Raw genomic sequence first — 19448 nt, forward strand, 5'->3', positions numbered from 1 at the left:
CGCGGGAAGCAAGTTCAAATGTACAGGAGCGCGGGACAGCAGAGAGTGAGGATTGGGAACCGGGTCCTAAAGCACACTGGAGGCAGGGGGAGGAGCTAAGCGACTCAGCGTCGGAAGAGTCCAGAAAGGGCAATGCCCCAGAGGGCAGGCGGACCCAGAGGAGAAGAGAGCAGCGCAGGAGGTGGAGCAGGGCTAGGATCTTAAACTGGTGTGGAAGGGGCGGAGACTCAGACGGGACTTCGCCGATCTAGAGTCTAGACGTAGGGCTGCACGCTCTGGCTTTGAAATGGAAATGAAACTTCAATAAAGACTTTTGTACATAACATCAGCCTGGCGTTGGTCCTCTGTGAGCTGGGACCTAGAGGCAGCTCGGACAAGTGCATTTTAAATTTGACATAAGGGTACAAGCTCATGCATTGTCTTTGGCACTCCGAAAGTACTTGCACACAGAACCTTTTCAACTCCCATTCAGGACTGCAAGTGTTTGTTAAAGGCAATCTAAATTACTGTGTTAAAGACAGAACAGCTGACCTAGAATTCCAGGTAGTAGATAAAAATATACTGCTCTAAGGGTCAAATTTGATACAAAGAATTAATTTTAAGAAAGAGACCCCAAAAGTCTCCTTGCAGATGATAGAGCTGTTCTACAAGGCTTAGGTTGCTTCCCAGAGAACAAGCATAAATCTGCACGTCTCACTCACCTATAATGCAATATAGCTGAGTATAGGAACACTAAGAGATAGGCTTCAAAAGGAACCAAACTGTACGGAAAAAGAGAGTTTTTCTCCTGTGGACATGTGTGGACAAGGACACATAGTAATGGTACTTGTAGTCTGTGATATCAGTAGCAGATATTGGCAGATTCAGGTGGATGACAAGAGTTCCAAGCTCTGTACACTCAAATTGTATAAGATTACCATTTAGTACCTCCTTGATCCAAAGGACATTTCACTATCTAGTGTCACATGCTAGATGGGTATCCTAGTGTGGGGGAAGACCAAGAAGGAGCATAATAAGAAGCTGAAGCTACTTGAGGGATATCTGAGAGAATGCTGCAAGGGTAGCCAACATGGTATTGCTGTACTCCAGCTCCTATCCTCCCTGACCATTGGCTATACCAGTGTTTCCCAACCTTGGGCCTCCAGATGTTTTTGGCCTACAACTCCCATCATCCCTAGCTAGCAAGACCAGTGGTCAGGGATGATGGGAATTGTAGTTCAAAAACAGCTGGAGGCCCAAGGTTGGGAAACACTGGGCTATACTGGCTGAGGCTAATGGGATTTGTGGAAGAAGTCTTGTTGGCCGTAATCTGAAGGAGAAGGAAAAATCTGATCCTAAACCTCCACTGCCTTGCTGGATACTTTTGAGAGAAGAAAAGACAAAGGAGCAAACCACACACAGATCCAGTGTAGAGTCCCTAAGATGGTTGGATGGTGCCTCGTATAACTCCTTCCAGCAACTCCTGCTGCCAGGCTGGTGCCAAACATGTTTCTCTGCTTTCCTTTGGACCATATCAGCGAGGCTGAGAGGGGAGTCTTTTCACAGCCCAGGACCTCCATACATACTGCCCAGCCTTGTGCCTCGGGGAGGTAGCTTTGGTGCTGCTAATGCAATGGTTTGACTTCACCCCCAGAGGTGCACTCCATTGTCCCTTGAGACAGATGGGTGCCAACTATTTTCTGTTTTGTTGTATTTCTGTTTTGTTCTCTTCATTTGTCAAAAACTTTCATAATTCTGGGACCATCCCTGGAAAATCAGGACACTTGGTGGGTATGGTGTATTCATGGAGAAGATAAGAAAGTGGAGGGTGTCGTGGGAACCTTTGAGGCTCTTGAAGTTGCTGAGCTACAACTCCCATCATACTTGGCAATTGGCCGATCTTGCTAGTAAAACAACCCCCATCACCTCATACAGGTGTATGATAGGCTGTTGTTCTGAACCATGATGGAAGCTGTAATCCAAACCATCTGGAGGGCACCAGGTTGGGGAAGCCTAATGGACATCATTTAAAAGTAAACGGCCTAGTGGAAATTTTCAGGCAGATTTTTAATGTATTTGGTAAAGTTTGCCTGCATTTGACAACAGGAAACCATATCCCAAGAAGCTATGTTTTCCCAAAGTCCAATTGGAAAAATCATGTTGGCAGGTACAAGGTGCTGAATTTCTTTTTAAAAACCCACACAAAACCCACAGCTGTAGAAATGTCTCAAAGTAACGAGTGATTTCCCTCCAGGCAAGAATCAACAAAATTTCTCATTTTCATGCAAGTGATCCATAAAATGACAATATTAGCATGATGAAATATTTGCTTAAATGTATGGAAACAGTCTGTGTTTCCGCTGAAGGGTAAGCATGTCAAAACAGGGTGCTGCACACAGTTTAACAAGTAACAGGCTTTCAAAAGACAGCAGCATGAATGCTTTTAAAATGTGCAGAGGCTTTTCCTAAACGCAGCACATGCAATCCTAACCGACCTTAGGGTCACTAGTGGATTTCAATTAGAAGTGAGATATTATAAACAAAAGCAAGATAGCTCCAGATTCTGTTAGATTTGCCCCCTTTTGTTTTGCAGAATTCCGATACTTTGAATCAAGTGCCTCTGACCATGTGCAACATTCTTTCTACATATATATATATATATATTAGAAGAACAAAGTCCCTTGATCGTGTAAGTCTCTTGTGTGGGAATTATTTGCTAGGAGATCAGTTCATTATCCTCAGCAAACCAGTGGCCCTGGCCTAAAACAACTGCGCATAAACTCTATGAAATAGTGTTTATCATAGGAACAGCACAATCGAAAACCACCATTACAGCAACAGAACAAACAAATAAACAGACATCAGTAACAGAAGTGAAACCTTCCTGATAACAATTCTTCCTATGGCCATAGAAGTTTTTTGTGTTGTTGTTTTTTTGGATTTGATATCCCACTTTATCACTACCCTAAAGAGTCTCAAAGCAACTAACAATCTCCTTTCCCTTCCTCCCCCACAACAAACACTCTGTGAGGTGAGTTACAGATAGGTAGCCGTGTTGGTCTGCCATGGTCAAAACAAAATAAAAAAATTCCTTCCAGTAGCACCTTAAAGACCAACTGAGTTAGTTCTAGGTATGAGCTTTCGTGTGCATGCACACTTCTTCAACTTCTTGAAGAAGTGTGCATGCACACGAAAGCTCATACCTACAACTAACTCAGTTGGTCTTTAAGGTGCTACTGGAAGGAATTTTTTTATTCTGTGAGGTGAGTGAGGCTGAGAGACTTCAGAGAAGTGTGACTAGCCCAAGGTCACCCAGCAGCTGCATGTGGAGGAGCGGGGAATCGAACCCAGTTCGCCAGATTTCGAGCCAACTGCTCTTAACCACTACACCACACTGGCTCTGTAGAGCACATGCTTCCTACCACTGGTAGGTCTTACAGCCTCTGAAAGCCAGGGAAGATGTGGTCCAGCAAACCTCCTCTGGAAGGCCCTACCCGCGGTGCCACCACCGCTAAGCTCCTGCTGAGCATAACCTTTAATTTACACAGTATGTCCCTTCCATAATATTTTGCTATGTTCCGGCATAAACTTCAGCTAGAAAATCACATGGTGCATCACCAATGGCACAGGGGCTGAGCCACACCATTTCTCAGCTCTTTGCAATGCGACGAACTACTTCGTTTTGAAGGCAGCTTGCTTCGTAGGGGACGATGCTGAATGTGTACCACTTTCTCTCATTCACACACCCACCCCCCTTGCACTGGAAAAAAATATAATATACACATATCTCCTTACCTATATAATATTTGTAAAACAATATACCCAGTTTATTCCTAATCCTGGCAAATGCTGACATTCAGACTGGCGATTTAGAATGAGATCACACATTTAAAAAAACAGCAGTAAGAAAATAAAACAGAAATGACTGTTCTTTAGAGTGAGGTTTCTTTTATTACGATTTCTTTCCACTTTAATTGAATGAAAGAGAGAGAAGAAAAATTAAAGACCACCGGCCATGACCAAAAGAGAAAGCGAACGCTTCTCAGACTTTGTAACTCTGCTCCCTCTGTGTTCTGGAGCCCAGATGTGGAAAGCCTATTAGATCAGGATACAGTGACAGGGAGGAAAGAGAAAGTCTTCTTGCTACTGACCCATCTATACTTCATTGTAACCATACCAGCAACTCTCCATACAATAGGACCATCCCAGGGCTTGTAAGAAAGGGAAAATGTTTTATTATGTAAAGCTGCCTTCAAGGTGGCAAGGTTCTGTTAGATAGTCAGGTCCAATGATACAAACAGCAGGCAGGAAGAGGACAATGCAAAGAGAGAACTCAGAGGCTTCTTTTCATCAAGCAAGTTGCCCAGACAGACAGAGCTCAGCAAATGTGAGAATATTTTTCACATGGTGGCCTGGGATTGGCCATCTGGCATAATGCGATTACCTGGGCATGGAAGATTCTGGGCCTGTTTGTGTCCCCATGATTCCATCTTCTGCCTGCTGGCTCATGAAGCGGAAGACCAGTGCTTCTACTGGCTTGAGCCTCACAACGGCTGACAAGGCGGAGGCAAAGCTGGAGGAAGATTCAGCTCATCTGAAACACCTGTTGGAATTTTGAGAGGACTAAGCTGAGCTGAACATTTTCACTTGAGAACTCTGGGCTTGAAATTAGAAAGGAGAGGAGAGAATGGGGCAAAAAGCTTAGAGAGGTTTGTGGGCAGTTATTCAGGTGCCATTCATTTTGATAGTGGCACTTTTTTCTTTCTTAACTTTTTTTTCACTGACCCCACCAGAGTTGCAGGTGGTGGGGATTCTGTGGGTCATTGATAGACAGACTCCATTCCACACATATACACCAGATTCCCTAAACATAGCATCATTTCAAGGCAATTTTTTTTGGAGGGGGGAAGTGAGAACTGCCAGTTTCCAACTTTTAAGGTGCTGGGAACCTGCCTCCCTGTGATTCTGTAATTCTCTTGCTTTTCTACCCCTCAATATCTTTTGGAAGTCATCTGTTCTGCCCTCCACTGCAAAACTCACTGAAAACAAAATTGATTCCATCCTGGACTGCTTCATCCATTCTTCTTGCCACCACCAGCTTCTTAATAAGGTATCACAGAATCGATTGATTCACTGCCCACCCAAATGTTCATTTTATCAAAATTAATAACAGAAGCAATTTACATCCCCTACCAAAGCTAAAAAATCAGTGACATGCTTCCCATGCCCACCCCCTTACGTTCTCCCTCTTTCCCCTCCACCAAAGGCTCAGAGAGGCATATGGTGATTGGCTCAAATTGCTGTTCTAAGCTGCTCTCCTGGCAAAGTGAAGTGAAACAGTGGGAAGGCCAGCTTTGTTTTCTATATGGAGCCACAAGTATGTTGCTAGAGTGGCAGAGAGTGCAACCACACACACACACACACACACACACACACCATGTAGGAAGAGAACGAGTTTTCTAGATCCAAAAGCTATAGTATGGTCGAAGAGGTGCAGGCTGAGAATTTGGGGCTTGGGCTTTGGAGCTGCAAGCTGAAGAATGGAGCAGCCCAAAGCAAACACTATGATCCTATGAAAGTAAAAATTCACCAACCTGATACCCCCCTGGAGTTTGCAGTTTAATGTGGAACTACTGAATTTCTCCCATTCCTACATGTAAGTCATCGTAACATGAAGTAGTATCAGAATCCTAGTCTTCAGCCTTTGCAATAAACAACCAACCAACCAACCAACCAAATAAACAAACAAAAACATAACATTGAGTTTATAGTGTCATTTTACATCATCTTAAAACATTAACGGTCAATGTAGGCTCTCAACATATATATTTGCGAAATTGGTGGGAGAGATTTGCTATTAAATTTTAAATAGCAAATCTTATTTAATTATTTTTTTTAAACAATCCCAGTCTTCTAGGAAAAAGCAACAGAAGCCTTTCCTCCCAAATGCCTAAAACCCACCAATGTGTATGTGTGAATGCATTATATTTATTGATTTGAAATGTATCCCACCTTTTGATCCCAGTCTTCAAAGTGACTTCACAATGACAAATACGTTATATAACAAATCCTTTACTTAAAAAATTAAAACCTTGGCGGAAATGGATCCACGTGGAAAGATTGTTAGGCGGGTGGGGTAGAGAGTGAAAGAGAAGAGGGGAACACACATGGGAAAACTGTGAACATGAGGAAGGGAAGCAACAAAATGGCCGACCATGAAGTGTTCCATGAGTTGGAAGCAGATGGCTGCCTTTGTTTGTCTCCTGCTTCTCTTACATAGACTGGCCAGTCTTGCATGGCTTCTGCAGATGACCCCCCCGGGATCTTCACTTGCTTTCCTCCATCCCATCCTCCTTTTTCTGGTACTCCTGCTGAAGGCACAGAAATGTGGAATGCCATTATTCAGCACTGTTGCTGGAAGGCTAAAATAGCCAAAGGAAATAAGTCCAGCAATAAATGCTGCTGTTGTGTCCGAGCTGGTGATACCTGCCCAATGTTACTTTATCCAGGACATAACACCTACCATGGTGTCACACACGGACTAGCAATATTACTGTTAATCAATCAGAAATCACATTATACATCTACTGTTAATAAAGGCATACTTCCAGCTAAGTCCTTGAGACAAGCAGGCATTCTGAGAGAGGAAATGGATGAAAAGTTTGCTATGAATTACAGCAGTCATTAATCTGGCTTCCCCTTTATTGCCCCTCGAATCCATCAGTCGTGTAGCTTTCATTCAGAAATGGGCCTGCAGGAGGAGGAGTTTTATGTTTGCTACCTTCTCTTTAAAAATTATATTTGTTGAGGTTGATTAAAGGAACTGTACAAGAAGTACAGGATTAAGGGGTTATAAGGAGTGAGAACTGGGTAGTACCAGGTTGACAGTTTTTAATGTTTTCTTTACATATTTTGAATAAGAACATAACTTCTCCATGTAAAGCAATAAAGAATATATATATATATATCAGACCAACTCTCCATGCAAAGGCATAATGAACTAAGCAATTAGCTGCAGAGGCATTAGGTCACAAGCTAAGAACATAAAAGCTCTGCAACGTGCCTCTTGTGCAATTATACCTGGAAAACTATGCCCAGCTGAAGTGATGACAAGAGCACAGAGGATAAAGTCTATAAATACTTTCAGAGGTAAACATCAAGGAGGGAGGGAAACTGTCAAAACCAGTACAGTCTTAGCAAGTCATGATAGGGAGGATTTTTCTTTTCTTTTTAAGAGCATGTTTTAAGCGAATATCACTAAAACAGTCACAAGCACGGTTCATATATGCCTGAGGCAGTGAGTAGCTATTGGAAAACCTTACTTCCATGGGCTGGTCCCATATCAACCTTGGCAACATGAAAATTCCTGCCTCACAAATAACCCTGATCACATCGTTACATTTCATGCCACCATTGCCTTGGGTCACTGGTAATGAATGTTAAGATGGGATTGGTGGAATCCATTATTATTATTATTATTATTATTATTATTATTATTATTATTATACCAACCTTTATCAGAAGATCCCATTTAAAACACATTACAGAACATCAATAATAAAAACATAATAAAAAGCATAATAAAAAGTATACTGGCAGCATAATAATAAAATAGTCATCATAATAACAGTTTTCTTCCTGACACTTTCACAGGTCATAAATTATTTAATAGCGATAGACCTGGGTAAAGAGGAATGTTTTTGCCTGGTGCCTAAACACATGTAATGATGATGCCAGGCAAGCCCCTCTGGGGAGAGCATTCTGCAACTGGGGAGCCACCACAGAAAAGGCCCATCTAATCTCTCCAGGATGGGGGACATCGAGAAGGTCCTCAGATGATAAGTGCAGAGTCCGGGTCGGTTTGTATGGGGAGAGGCGATCCTTAATGTGTTGAGGTTCTGAGCCATGTAAGGTTTTATAGGTCAACACCAGCACTTTGAATCCATTTTCACCAGAGTGGTGGTGGACTTCAGGTCCAAGGACCAAATTTACACCCACCCATCCTCCACCTCTCTATCTGACTATCATAACTCTCCCTGCCCATATCCCTCACTGGATTGCTCCACACCTTCCTTGAGGTTTTTTACTCAGCTGGAATGTTTCCTAGAATTCTGATGACTCCTTTTGCTTGTCTAGGAGGAGGATAGAGACAGAAGGTGTGTATGTATGTGTAGACACTAGCCTCCAATAATATAGTCTACTGCATTGTACAGAATCACGTAGTCACTTCTTATTGTTTACAACTGGACCTTTAGAGTGAAGAATCAACTTCCAGTATTCAAGTTTTCCAATATTCAATGTTTTAGTGTTTATAATATTAACTTGTAAGATATGGATTTTTGTTTTGTTTTTGTTGTGGTTTTTTTTTTTAGTTTTCGAATGTTGATTTTTGTGTGTTGTGTATTGTTATATTTTGATATCTTTCGTGTTGTTGTTGTGTGGAAAATACTAATAAAATTCAATTTTAAAAATGTTTTATTCCATACAATGAATGGAAAAGAAACTAAAAATTGCAAGAAAACCCATTAACTGTACATTGTTCAAGGTTAAGAATGTAAAGATCAGAACAAAATTCAAACAACCAGTACCCTTTAAGATGTCAATAAGCACTAAGAAAAATATATCAGGTCTGATGGCACAAGATTACGCCTTGACGAGCATGTCCTCTCCGATCAGCTGATTGTATAAATAAACCATTCACTTTTTTGCATGCCTTATTTTGATTTTCTGTGTTGCTATTTTTTTTGAAAAATATTATTATTATGGCTAGGGGCCTCAAAAGCTAAAAGTGACCTATACCTCAAAGGGCATCTGGGAGGCCCCAAATACACAATGTAAGCACATATAATGTTTCTAGCTGCTCGTGTGCAGGTGGTATAGTATCTGCACATTGGAAAAAAATGCACATTTCTGAGGAATTTTATCATTCTATGTTTCTTAATAATAATATAAATAATACATAGTGATTCAGAGTGTTTAGATTGCTTCAGTACATTATCCCAGTAAACCTTCCAGCAACCTTGTAAAGTAGGTCAGAGTTATTAACCCCATGCTGCAGATGTGTGTATTTGTGTGCAAGGGAAACAACAGCCTAAGGCCAGCTAATGCATGTTACTGGTTGGGTTTTTATTTATTATTGCAAAATTATTAAAGGGAAAGGGGGGGGACCCAAAAGTATGGAAAACAAACACACAACAACAACAGAACAAAACAAAACAAAACAAAGCCACCAGTTCATAGTCACAATACAAGAAACATCCTTCTTAATTTAGACATACAGATATGTCTTCCAAATCTTCACGTAGCTATCCAAATGAAGCTGATGCTTATATAAAGTACGTATGTTCAAATGTGGAAAGGTCAATGATGCCTTCAGACCATTGCATAATAGATGGTGAGAATTTATCCTCCCAGGCTTCAAGTATAAGTTTCTAATAAAAATCCATTTTTGTTGCCCTGTCCCCATACTACAGGTGTGCCATTTAAAAGTACGTGACTGTCCATGAATATAGGAATTTGCCAAGACAAGATTAATACAGACAACAACTTCAGACCAAAGAGCAGATTATCATAAGGAGAAGTCTCAAGGAGGCATTTGACCTCCAGCATATATCTGAGTTAAACAACACCTTATTGTAGAGAATCATAGAATAGACTTGGAAGGGACCCCAAGAGTCATCTAGTTTAACCCCCGGCAATGCAGGAATCTTTTGCCCAACGTGGGGCTCAAACCCATGATCTTGAAATCAAGTGTCTCATGTTCTACCAGCTGAGCTATCTCAGCTGTCACCTCCACAGAAGACATACCCAAAATATCATATATATTTTTTTTGCTGAATCAATCTCAGTTTTATATCTATATGAATATCATGTGTGGATCCTAAAGCATTTCTCCATTGTTTTAAGTTACTTAGCTTGTACATTCTAACTCCCAATTTCAGCTGTTGGCGAGAGCTGAACCAAGGACTTCCCTGCTGTCCAGTTACTGCGCCTACAAGAATACTAGCTCTCCGCCTGGGTCTGGCTTAAATTCAGGACGTTTCCCTTTCCCTGAGTAATTCAGTCTACTGACTGTATTGGGGGCATTAAGTGGGTGCTTAGGCAGATGGAGAAGGACAGCTGCTCAGTGCTAGAGCCCTTGCTTTGCATGTAGAAGGTTGCAGATTCAACCCCCAAGTAGGACTGGGAGAGCTGCCTGTCAGTGTAGGCAATAGAGTTGGATGAACCAATGGCCTGACTTGGTGTAAGACAGATTTCTGTGGCCATCCTATTCTGCTTTCCCAGCCCCCACAGCTGCTCCTTTTACACTTGCTAGTCTTTCCACCCCAACCTCTCACCTCATAAACAAAGTGCCTTGCTTTAGAGACACCTCCCTTCTCTCTCTCTCTCTCTTTTCAATGCTTCCAGTTATTGGCATTTATGGCGAGAGTTAATCTGAGGCGGCCACACTTGACTATGTGCTATTTCAAGTTATGGTCAATGCCAGCATAAGAAATTGAGACAGGCAGATTTTGAACTGGAGCTGAATGCCATTTGCAGCCCCAATTAGCATCTTAATAAATGCTTCGTTATTGCAATCATGCCATTATTATGTTTTACAAACCTCTTGCGGATTGAATTTGTGTTTGTCCAACCATGAGACTTTTGTGCTACACAGAATAATGGTGAGGTTGAATTTTACATAGGTAGTCAGATGACACATACTCTTTCGCCTGTGACCCAGTAAAAGGGGCTAATGTTTTTAGCCAGTAGCTAATACAAAGCCATAATTAATGTGATGGATTTATGTCTCCTGGATGTCACGTTAATGTAAAACCAAGGCTGTTTCTCTGACATAATGAAAACTCGATGATAAAGGGAGCCCCAGAAATGAATCCCTTTTGAGTTCTGCGAACACCTTCAAAAAGAATGTGTGTAAATATGAGAGAAAACAGTTTCAAATGAATGACAAAATCAATCAGTGCTACCTTTTGGTGTATTGAAAATGTGAAGCACATGTCAAAACCAGTATCAGTTCGTGGTTTATTATCCAAGTGTAAAGGAATATTGGAAAAATATATTTCATGGTTGAGAAATACATAGGCAGTTCAGCCAGACTCTTCTTGTTTCTTGTCAGCCAATACAAAACGTGTAAGGAATTCTTTCAGGGTAAGGAAATAATAGTTTCTATGATTGCAGTGGCCAGAAACGGGTGTGCTACAAAGAGACAGGCGACAAAGTGAAATTCCAGGCAGATATGGGCGAAAATGTGGAAGATAACAGGTCATGTGTGAGGAAAGAGGGAAGACAAAAGACTGAGTTGGTTAAAAAGGTCGAGACCACGTTTGCCAGATTTCCTAAAAGAAAGTGGAGCCCAAAGTTGGATGTACTTTCCATTCATTGGGAGGGGGGGGGACACGTTTGAGCGATTCGTAGTTGCACTACGATACGATTTTTTTTTTTGGAAAGGGAGTGAGAAAATATGAACAGTGCGGAAGCGCATTCCTTTTGTTCAACAGGCTATGAAACGCGCAGACGCTCTTCTGAGGGAGAAATTCCTCAGCGTGAAGCGAAGCCCTTGTTCATGGTGTGTCGACCAAAACCCCCAAATCCTTAAGCGAACCCTGAACGGAAGCCTCTTTCTTTTCTTTTCTTTTCTTTTCTTTTCTTTCTTCTTCAAATACTTCCCTCAGACCCCAAACGAAGCCCCGTGTGGAAAGCGCGCGCTACGAACGCGCCTCGACGGGGCTCGCTTTCCTCACCACACAATACACACACACGCGTGGTGAATGTGTCTGTGCGTGTGTGTGTCCCCGTGTGCGTGCAGGGGCGGTGGCCTGCCTCCTCCCAGTCCCCACCCACCCTCCCGCCTCAGCCGGAGAATGACTTCACGCTCGCCGCCTCGCGCCTCTACTAATCCCGTCCCCTTCGGAAACCCTACAGTCATTCTTCCACACGGACTGTGGCGGCGGCGGCGGCGGCGAGGAGGAGGAGGAGGACCCAGACAGACAAGACAGACGAGCTCTCCCTCGGCGCGCGCACTCCCAACTCTCGCCGAGCGACGCGTCGGAGAAAGGCGAAGGGGTGCCCAAGTTATGCTTTCGCCGCCAATGGGGGAGCGCGTCGCGCCTCACGTGACGATGCTTAGACCCCCCCTCCCCTCCCCACCCCGCCCGCCCGCCCACCTCCAGCAATCACCATCACCCTGTCTCTTCACACGGGCGCTATTTAGTTCTTCAATTCAGGTCGGCCAGCTCGCGCCGGCGGTGGGATGTCTCTGCGCGCGCCAAAGGGGAGCGCCCCGTTCGCAGCGGCGGCGGCGGCGGCGGCGGCGGCGGCAGCTGCTGGACAAGGGAGACTTTCCCACCACCGCCCTCCTTTCCGTTTCTTCTTCTTCTTCTTCTTCTTCGGCCCGGCCCGACACAGCCCCTGCCCCGGCCCCCCGCGCATCCATCCCCTGGGAATTCTGCATCTTTGGTATGCTTCTCACGCCGCGTCCAGCTCGACGCCGACGCCGGAGGGACTTCGCCTCAGCGGGAAACGGTGAGTGCCGTCCCCCATCCCCTTCTTTCTTCTCCGAGCGGCGGGTTCGGTCCCGGGCATGTGTCAAAAAACGTTTCCCCTCACTCTCGGCGGAGCCGCCTTTGGCGCGCAGGTGGTGGGGGCATTCCTGAGGAGAAGACTTTGCTGGGGGGGGGGGAGAGGGTCGCCTGTCGATTTTCCGAGAAAGCCCTCAACTTCTTTTTATATATATATATATAAAATGTGCAGAGTTATTCCCTCAGGGCAAAAGTCTGCGAAGCCACGCCGCTGCTTATCACAGACAGTGTCCTGCTTTGTTCGTGAGGGAAAACGAGGAGGGGGAAGGTGGGGTGGCTGGCTGGCTGGCTGGCTGGGGGGGGGGGGGACGGCGGCGACGAGGAAAGAGGCTCGGGGGGGGGGGGACGGACGACGAGGACGCTCGGCTCCTTATTGATTTTCCACGTCTTCCTTTCTGGGGGGGGGGGGTCTTGAGTGAGGTGCGGCGCTCCGGGTGGGGCGTCGGGCAAGCGAGGGACAAACTTTGCCAAGTCAGCTGGCGAGGGGAGGACGCGCCACACTTTGCAGGCATCTGACAGTTATGATAATGAGGCCGCCCGGAGACACTTCGGGGACAAAACGCCTCGCAGGTTCTTCTGGACAAGGGTCTATGGGGCAAGAGACGCCCCCCCACTCCATTCTCACCCCCCCCTCTTTCGAGTAGGATATCTTTCTTTCTTTCTTTCTTTCTTTCTTTCTTTCTTGACATATAAATAAATAAATCTCTTCCCAGCGATTTGTTTATTTATTTGCCTGCCTAGGATAATTTAATTGCACCTAGGGGGGAGAGGCTGCTTCCCCCCCCCCAAAAAAAGAAACCCCAACACACATAGACACGCATTGGAATTCTCCTCTCGCCTTTGATTTTGAATTTGCTTGAATTCCCAACGGGCTTGGGAGAAGAAGAAGGAAGAAGAAGAAAAGAAAAAGGAAAGGGGTGTGGGACTCTTTTCATAGCACAAGATCAGAGGGAGGAGAAGACAAGGCAATCAGAAGACATTCATAATAAGGAGCCTTTCCCTGGTGCTTTTTACACACACACCACGAGAGATTCAAGTTGCTTTTGCTGCATGAGATTTACGAGTTCTCAAGCAGGAGCAACAGACAAAGCATAAGGGGGTGTAGTTTCTACTCCTTCTTCTTCTTCTTCTCCTTCTTTGCCCTCTTTTTCTCCCCTCCTCCCGAGAAGGGGAAAAAATGAATTCAAGAGTCTCGGAGTATAGCAAGGCACTTTGATTTACAGCTTATGCTCGTATAAAGAATTCTCACCAGGCACTAAAGAGTAGAAAAATGCGACCCTTTATGAGAAAGTTGCATTCTGAAACTAGCTTCACAGGGGAGCGGTTTGGGACGGAGGGGAGGGGAGGAGGGGAGGGCGAACAGGACAATAGAAATCTGATTCAGACCCAGCTAAGCAGGGTCTGTAAGAAAGTGCAGAGCAAAACCTAACACACAGAGAGACATGCAAACTGTTTCTAGGTTCACCCACAGCGAAACAAAACAACGCCCCTTGAAATATGAATTTCAATTAAAATGAGAAAATGGTTTAGTGAGACTCCAGACGTTCCTAATTACAGTTGGAAATAAATCTTCGTGGGCAGAGCCTACGCTTGCTGTGGTTTGTTGGGAAAGGAACCCAAGGAATGCATTTTCTAAAAGGAGGACTCAGCGTGAAAATATCTCATAACCTTTTTTAAACACACACACAAAGCAACACTCTTTTATTTTTTCCTCTTCTTTGTCTGCTGTACTGTTATCTACACCTCCCCCAACCACCGCCCACTGTGAGCTGAGACACCTGAAGGCCAGACATAATGATCAACAGAGCGCTTTACTCCAGCCTGTCTGGATTCCAGCCAGGTCCCCCCCTCCCCTTTCCCCATTCTCCAATCAAGGAGCTTGCACGCAATGCACGCCAGGCTTATTCTTCAACTGCATGCAGAAGAAGGGTGGGAGTCTTGCTCCTCACACCGTGGCAAGACCCAAGCAAACAATATCCCCTTTCTCTAGCCAGGCGAGGACCCGTTTTGACACGTATTTTCTCTCTGTCCCTCGCAATGCATTTGCAAGCACCACTATCTGCTCCTCTTTGCAGTTTTGTCAAGCTCACAGTTTACTTTAGCATTCATGTGCTGTGCATTTCATATACTATGGCAGTTATGAGACAGTTCCCACAGGTATTATTTTTAGAAAGTGTGGTGTCTATAGAAAGACATTGCACACATGTGTCTTGCATGGTGCTTCTCCCCTCCCCTTTTTTTAAAAAAAAGATTACTATGTTTAGACGAACATACATAAAAATGCCAAGGTAATTCAATAACCTATTTGTAAGAAGCATCAAGTCATTTACTTTGCTGTTATCCCCCTTGTTAGGCAGCTATTGCATTGTTTTGAGAAACAACACTTTCATAAAGTTGGACTTTGGGGTGAAACACTGAGGTGCTTATGCCTTCAGAGCTGCACTTAAAATTTCGATGTGGCCTGTGAATTGGTTAAAAGGAGATGAGTAACTGTGCAATTCTACATTTGTTTACTTGGAAGTAAGTCTGATGATGTGCAGTTCAATGGCTTACTCCCAGGTAAGTATGTACAGGACTGTAGCCTTAAAGACAAGAAATATTTAGAGTGGAGTCACTAGGAAATTTTGCCTGAAACCAAATTCAAAGCGGTTTTGGATGATCCTGAACAGGTGATGCATAGGTATGAGTTTTGCAGGAAGTTAACAAAATGTTGATAAAGATTAGGGAAATATTTCCTGCGGCTTTTGCACGGTAAGTGTTTGTTATAAATGCATTATAATGTGCAGGTTGATTCTTTTATGGTAAGCTTAGCGCAGAGTACTGGTTGGTGTAAAACTGCTTTTACCAGCCTAAAACGTGCCAGGTTATGGAAACCCGGTGCAAAAGCAATGAAACTGGCTTTGAATAGGGAAGTGTTGTGACCTTGTTGCCTCTTCACCTGATAAATTTCACTAATGATGTTTGAAAACAACAGCAACTTTTGCCTGAAATTTGGCCAGTTAAAGAGAATGTTGATGTCGTTTTAAAATAATATTAGTGAAATCTCTTAGGTGAAAGGGTGGGAAGGTCACACATCTCTCATTCAAAGCTAGTTTCACATACCAACCAGTATTCTGTGCCCAGCCATGCAATATAGAAATGGATATGGCCATTATAATACATTTATACCAAACACTGTTATTGAGAGTGAAACCTATGCAGCGAGGGAGGAATGCAAATAAAGTGTTGTCGTTTTTTTTTAAAAAAGATACATCTGTAATTTTGTGAAGTGCTTTAGGTTTACTCAATGAGTAAATTGATTTTCTGTTCATTTGTTTTTGTTTTCAGTGGTGCATTCAGCTAGTAACTTTCTTTCTAAAAGTTCCCCTGACCCACTGAAGGCATTTTTATGAGAGAAAGTATGTGTGTTGGGCAGGGGGCGGGAGTAATGACATTCTCTAAATAATTTCAATGGAAACATTGTCTGCACACATATGGCAAAGTAACTTGAGTAACATGTTAACTGATATAGTGTAACAAAACATTTCCTTAAAATTTCTATTTAAAGAGGAGACCTATAATGTTGTCCATCTGCACTGTAATGCAGCCTATTGCATGTGTATGAAAATACCATCCATACAACAAAACAACATTTAAAACTCCTTACTTAGTTCTGATAGGGTAGTGGAATTCCAGCAGTCTAAGTTCTCAGTATGTAACAGCACTATACTATAAATGTATACCTAGAGTTCAAATGGACTTACTTCCTTGTAAGTGTGTATTGAAGTACTTAAAATGAAGTCCCATTAAGCCCAATAGAGTTTTTTCCAACGTGAGTGGGTAAGGAATTGAAAGGTTGTTCATGAAAACACATTCATTCTAGTGTTCTTAATGTGCTCTATTTTCATTATCACTGTCATTTATTCAAAACAAAACAAATTCCTTCCAGTAGCACCTTAAAGACCAACTAAGTCAGTTCTTGGTATGAGCTTTCGTGTGCATGCACACGAAAGCTCATACCAAGAACTGACTTAGTTGGTCTTTAAGGTGCTACTGGAAGGAATTTGTTTTGTTTTGACTATGGCAGACCAACACGGCTACCTATCTATAACTGTCATTTATTCAGTTTACTTACCTCTTAAAGCAGTTTTTTTTAATTACTTCAAATAACTAGAGAGGTTACAGCATCTCCAAAGATGCATTTATATCCGATTTCTACCTATTTAATGCACCAACAGATGTTAATATATATTCAATACTTAAAGAGATTTCATAATCCCAGTGTGTTACTTCACATCTTACCTGTAAATGACCAGAACTTCACCACAATGGCCAATAACAGCCTTCAATGGCGGTAAGTGATCTTGTGATTTCTTCAAAAAAATGTACAGTACTGGTCTCCTTCAAAGTGTGAAGAGAAAGGTTGAAAACTGACTGTTCGCTGTTCTGACTTCCTCAATGGAAATTATATGGGCACCCATACAGTTTCTTCATTGGGGTGAAAACAGCTGGATTTCAGTTGATTTCAGCGGAGTAATGGGGGAAAGGGAGAGGGCTCAAAAATCTACTTGTGTTTCAAATCACAGCCTTTGTGGCTTTGTAAAACAAAAGAAATACGTAAAAAGGGAAGGAAAAAGAAGAAGACTCACAGTCAGAAATATACACAATGTACAGCTTCATCCCCACTTCTGAGTCAATATACATTCATTAGTACAAAAAGTTTTAAACTTAAAACTTTTAGGTACAGGACTGCTGCTCTAGCCTTTGGAAATGGGAACCTGCAACTGAATTAAGTTTATCCAGGATCAAACACCCTTGCTGTACAGTTTCCCCACTTTTAAGTGGGATTCATTACGATACTGATACTTTCCTTGGTATAATCTTCTGAACAGTAGCTACATCTAATAAATAGTTTGTTGAACAGTTGTGTAAGTTCATTCTGAAGGAGTATCAAAAATCAAGATATTCTCTCTTACTATTATTCATTTTGTGTTTGTGTGTGGCAGTCGTCATTCTCCACACACACACACACACACACACACACACACATCATGCCCTGGAATGGCGCTTGGTCTAGGGCATTGTGGAGGATGCAAAAATGGTGGCCGGTTTGCCTACACAGTTTCTGCACCTGTGTTGCAACAATACGGCAGCAGCAACAACAAAAAGAACTTTAGGGAGAAAAGAAGGAAGCCGTGCTATCGCCAGTGCAAATGGTCTCCCCAAGAAAGGGGAAGAGCTGTAACTCAGTGGTGGAGCGTATGATTTGCCTGTAGAAAATCCCAGCTTCAATCTCCGGCAGGTCCTGATAAGGTTGGGAATTCTCCAATCTGAAACCCTTGCAAGCTGTTGCCAGTCAGACAATAAGGAACTAGATGGACCAATGGTCTGATTTGGTAGAAAGCACCTTCCTATATTCATTTGTGTTAACTGTTGAATAATTTCTCCTTTCCCATAAGAAATTTGGTGAAAACACCAACGCACCACCAATTTCTCTGTCCACAGACTGAGTGGATAATTTTGAGAGTTCATTTGTTATTACCACTAGCCCTTTAAATTTATGGTGTGACATTGTGTTGCCTGACTCAGAAATCTGGTTCTTCTGTATTTCCAAAATAACTGTGAAAATGTATATTCACAGTCTCCTGAAGAATCCAGTGTTGTACACCTGTGCCCTATCTATCTAGGTGCACACACATGTATGTGCACTTACACATACATACGTGCAGTTGAGTTTCCCTCTACTGATCAGCCTCTCCTATTCCTTGGCTAGAAGAACCCATTCAGACATTATGCAGCAAGCTTGTTTCTTCTAAGGACGAAACCAGTGTTCACAGAAACAGGACCACAAACTCTAAGATTTGCCTTTTCAGAGGAACACGCAGTAGACCTATACCGGGAATAGCAAATTCAGCATGACTCAATACCATGCATCCAGCACTGCTTTAAATACATGTCCTGATTTATATATTCAAGGCATTGACTGCTGTAATTACTGCATGAAGTTTGCATCAGCCCTTACCCACATCTTCTCAAATTACGTGTTGGGTATTCTCACATGGTGCTAATTAGGCAACCATTGCTGAACCAGGTCATCCTACTTCCACCACCGGAATGTCTTCGTCTCCATCTTTGCTTCCAGACTGTAGCGAACAGGGTACATTATTTAGGTGACTGCATGCAAAGAATAGATGCCAGAAGTGCCAGAAGGAGAACCCAAGGACAGGAGCCATTCTGAGCCTTCCAAAAAGGACAGGGTTGCATGTGCAGGAAACAAAGGTCGTTGCTGCATGCCTGCTTCAACCCCCCACTGCTTCCAGCGTTGCCACCAACATCTGTAAATCAATGCAAGAAATACACTCAGCACCGCACCCTTTCCCTATAACCATCACCTCTGAATGAACCTAGCAATAACACCTTTTTTAACAGATTGGCTTTTGTAACAAGCTGGAGTAGAAATCATGGTTATTGGAAATAATTAGAATTTGAACAATGCTTCCACTTGGTGTTCTGCCTGGTGGTAGGAGCCGGCAAGGGGGATGCAGATCATTAAAGAAGCACTTCTTATTGCAGTACTTCAGTGTTACAGCTGCTGTTTCAGTGGGACTGTAGCTGATGTGTCTGTAGCGAACTTGCTCCCTGTGCCTTGACTAGTGGTAATGGTCTGTGGCCAGCCACCTGCAGATCTGTAGGTTTTGGAACCATTTACATTTGTGGTGCGTGTATGCCAAAGTGTGGTGGAGGAGATAATTTGGCAAGCCTTTAGGATATGGTCTGATCTCAGCACCCCAAATTTCGGTGGAAAAAATGCTACGAAACTTTGATTCATAAACATGCTGCCCAGTGTCGTGTGATGCTCAGTTGTGTGTAGTTAATTTGTAGCTATGAAATTTACAGACGGAATATTGTGTG

At 43.1% G+C, this 19448-nt stretch overlaps 1 long non-coding RNA gene across 1 annotated transcript in view; it reads left to right on the top strand.

Annotated features, from left to right (window-relative positions):
• The first annotated feature begins 12209 nt into the window (after positions 1-12209).
• LOC309344051 overlaps positions 12210-19448 on the top strand; it is a 97837-nt gene continuing 90598 nt past the window's right edge. The window contains exon 1 of the long non-coding RNA XR_014157581.1: positions 12210-12501. This is a non-coding gene — a long non-coding RNA (uncharacterized lncRNA). The remainder of the gene's footprint in view (positions 12502-19448) is intronic.

Source organism: Podarcis erhardii (assembly GCF_964252035.2).
Source record: "Podarcis erhardii genome assembly, chromosome: 6".
Taxonomy (NCBI): domain Eukaryota; kingdom Metazoa; phylum Chordata; class Lepidosauria; order Squamata; family Lacertidae; genus Podarcis; species Podarcis erhardii.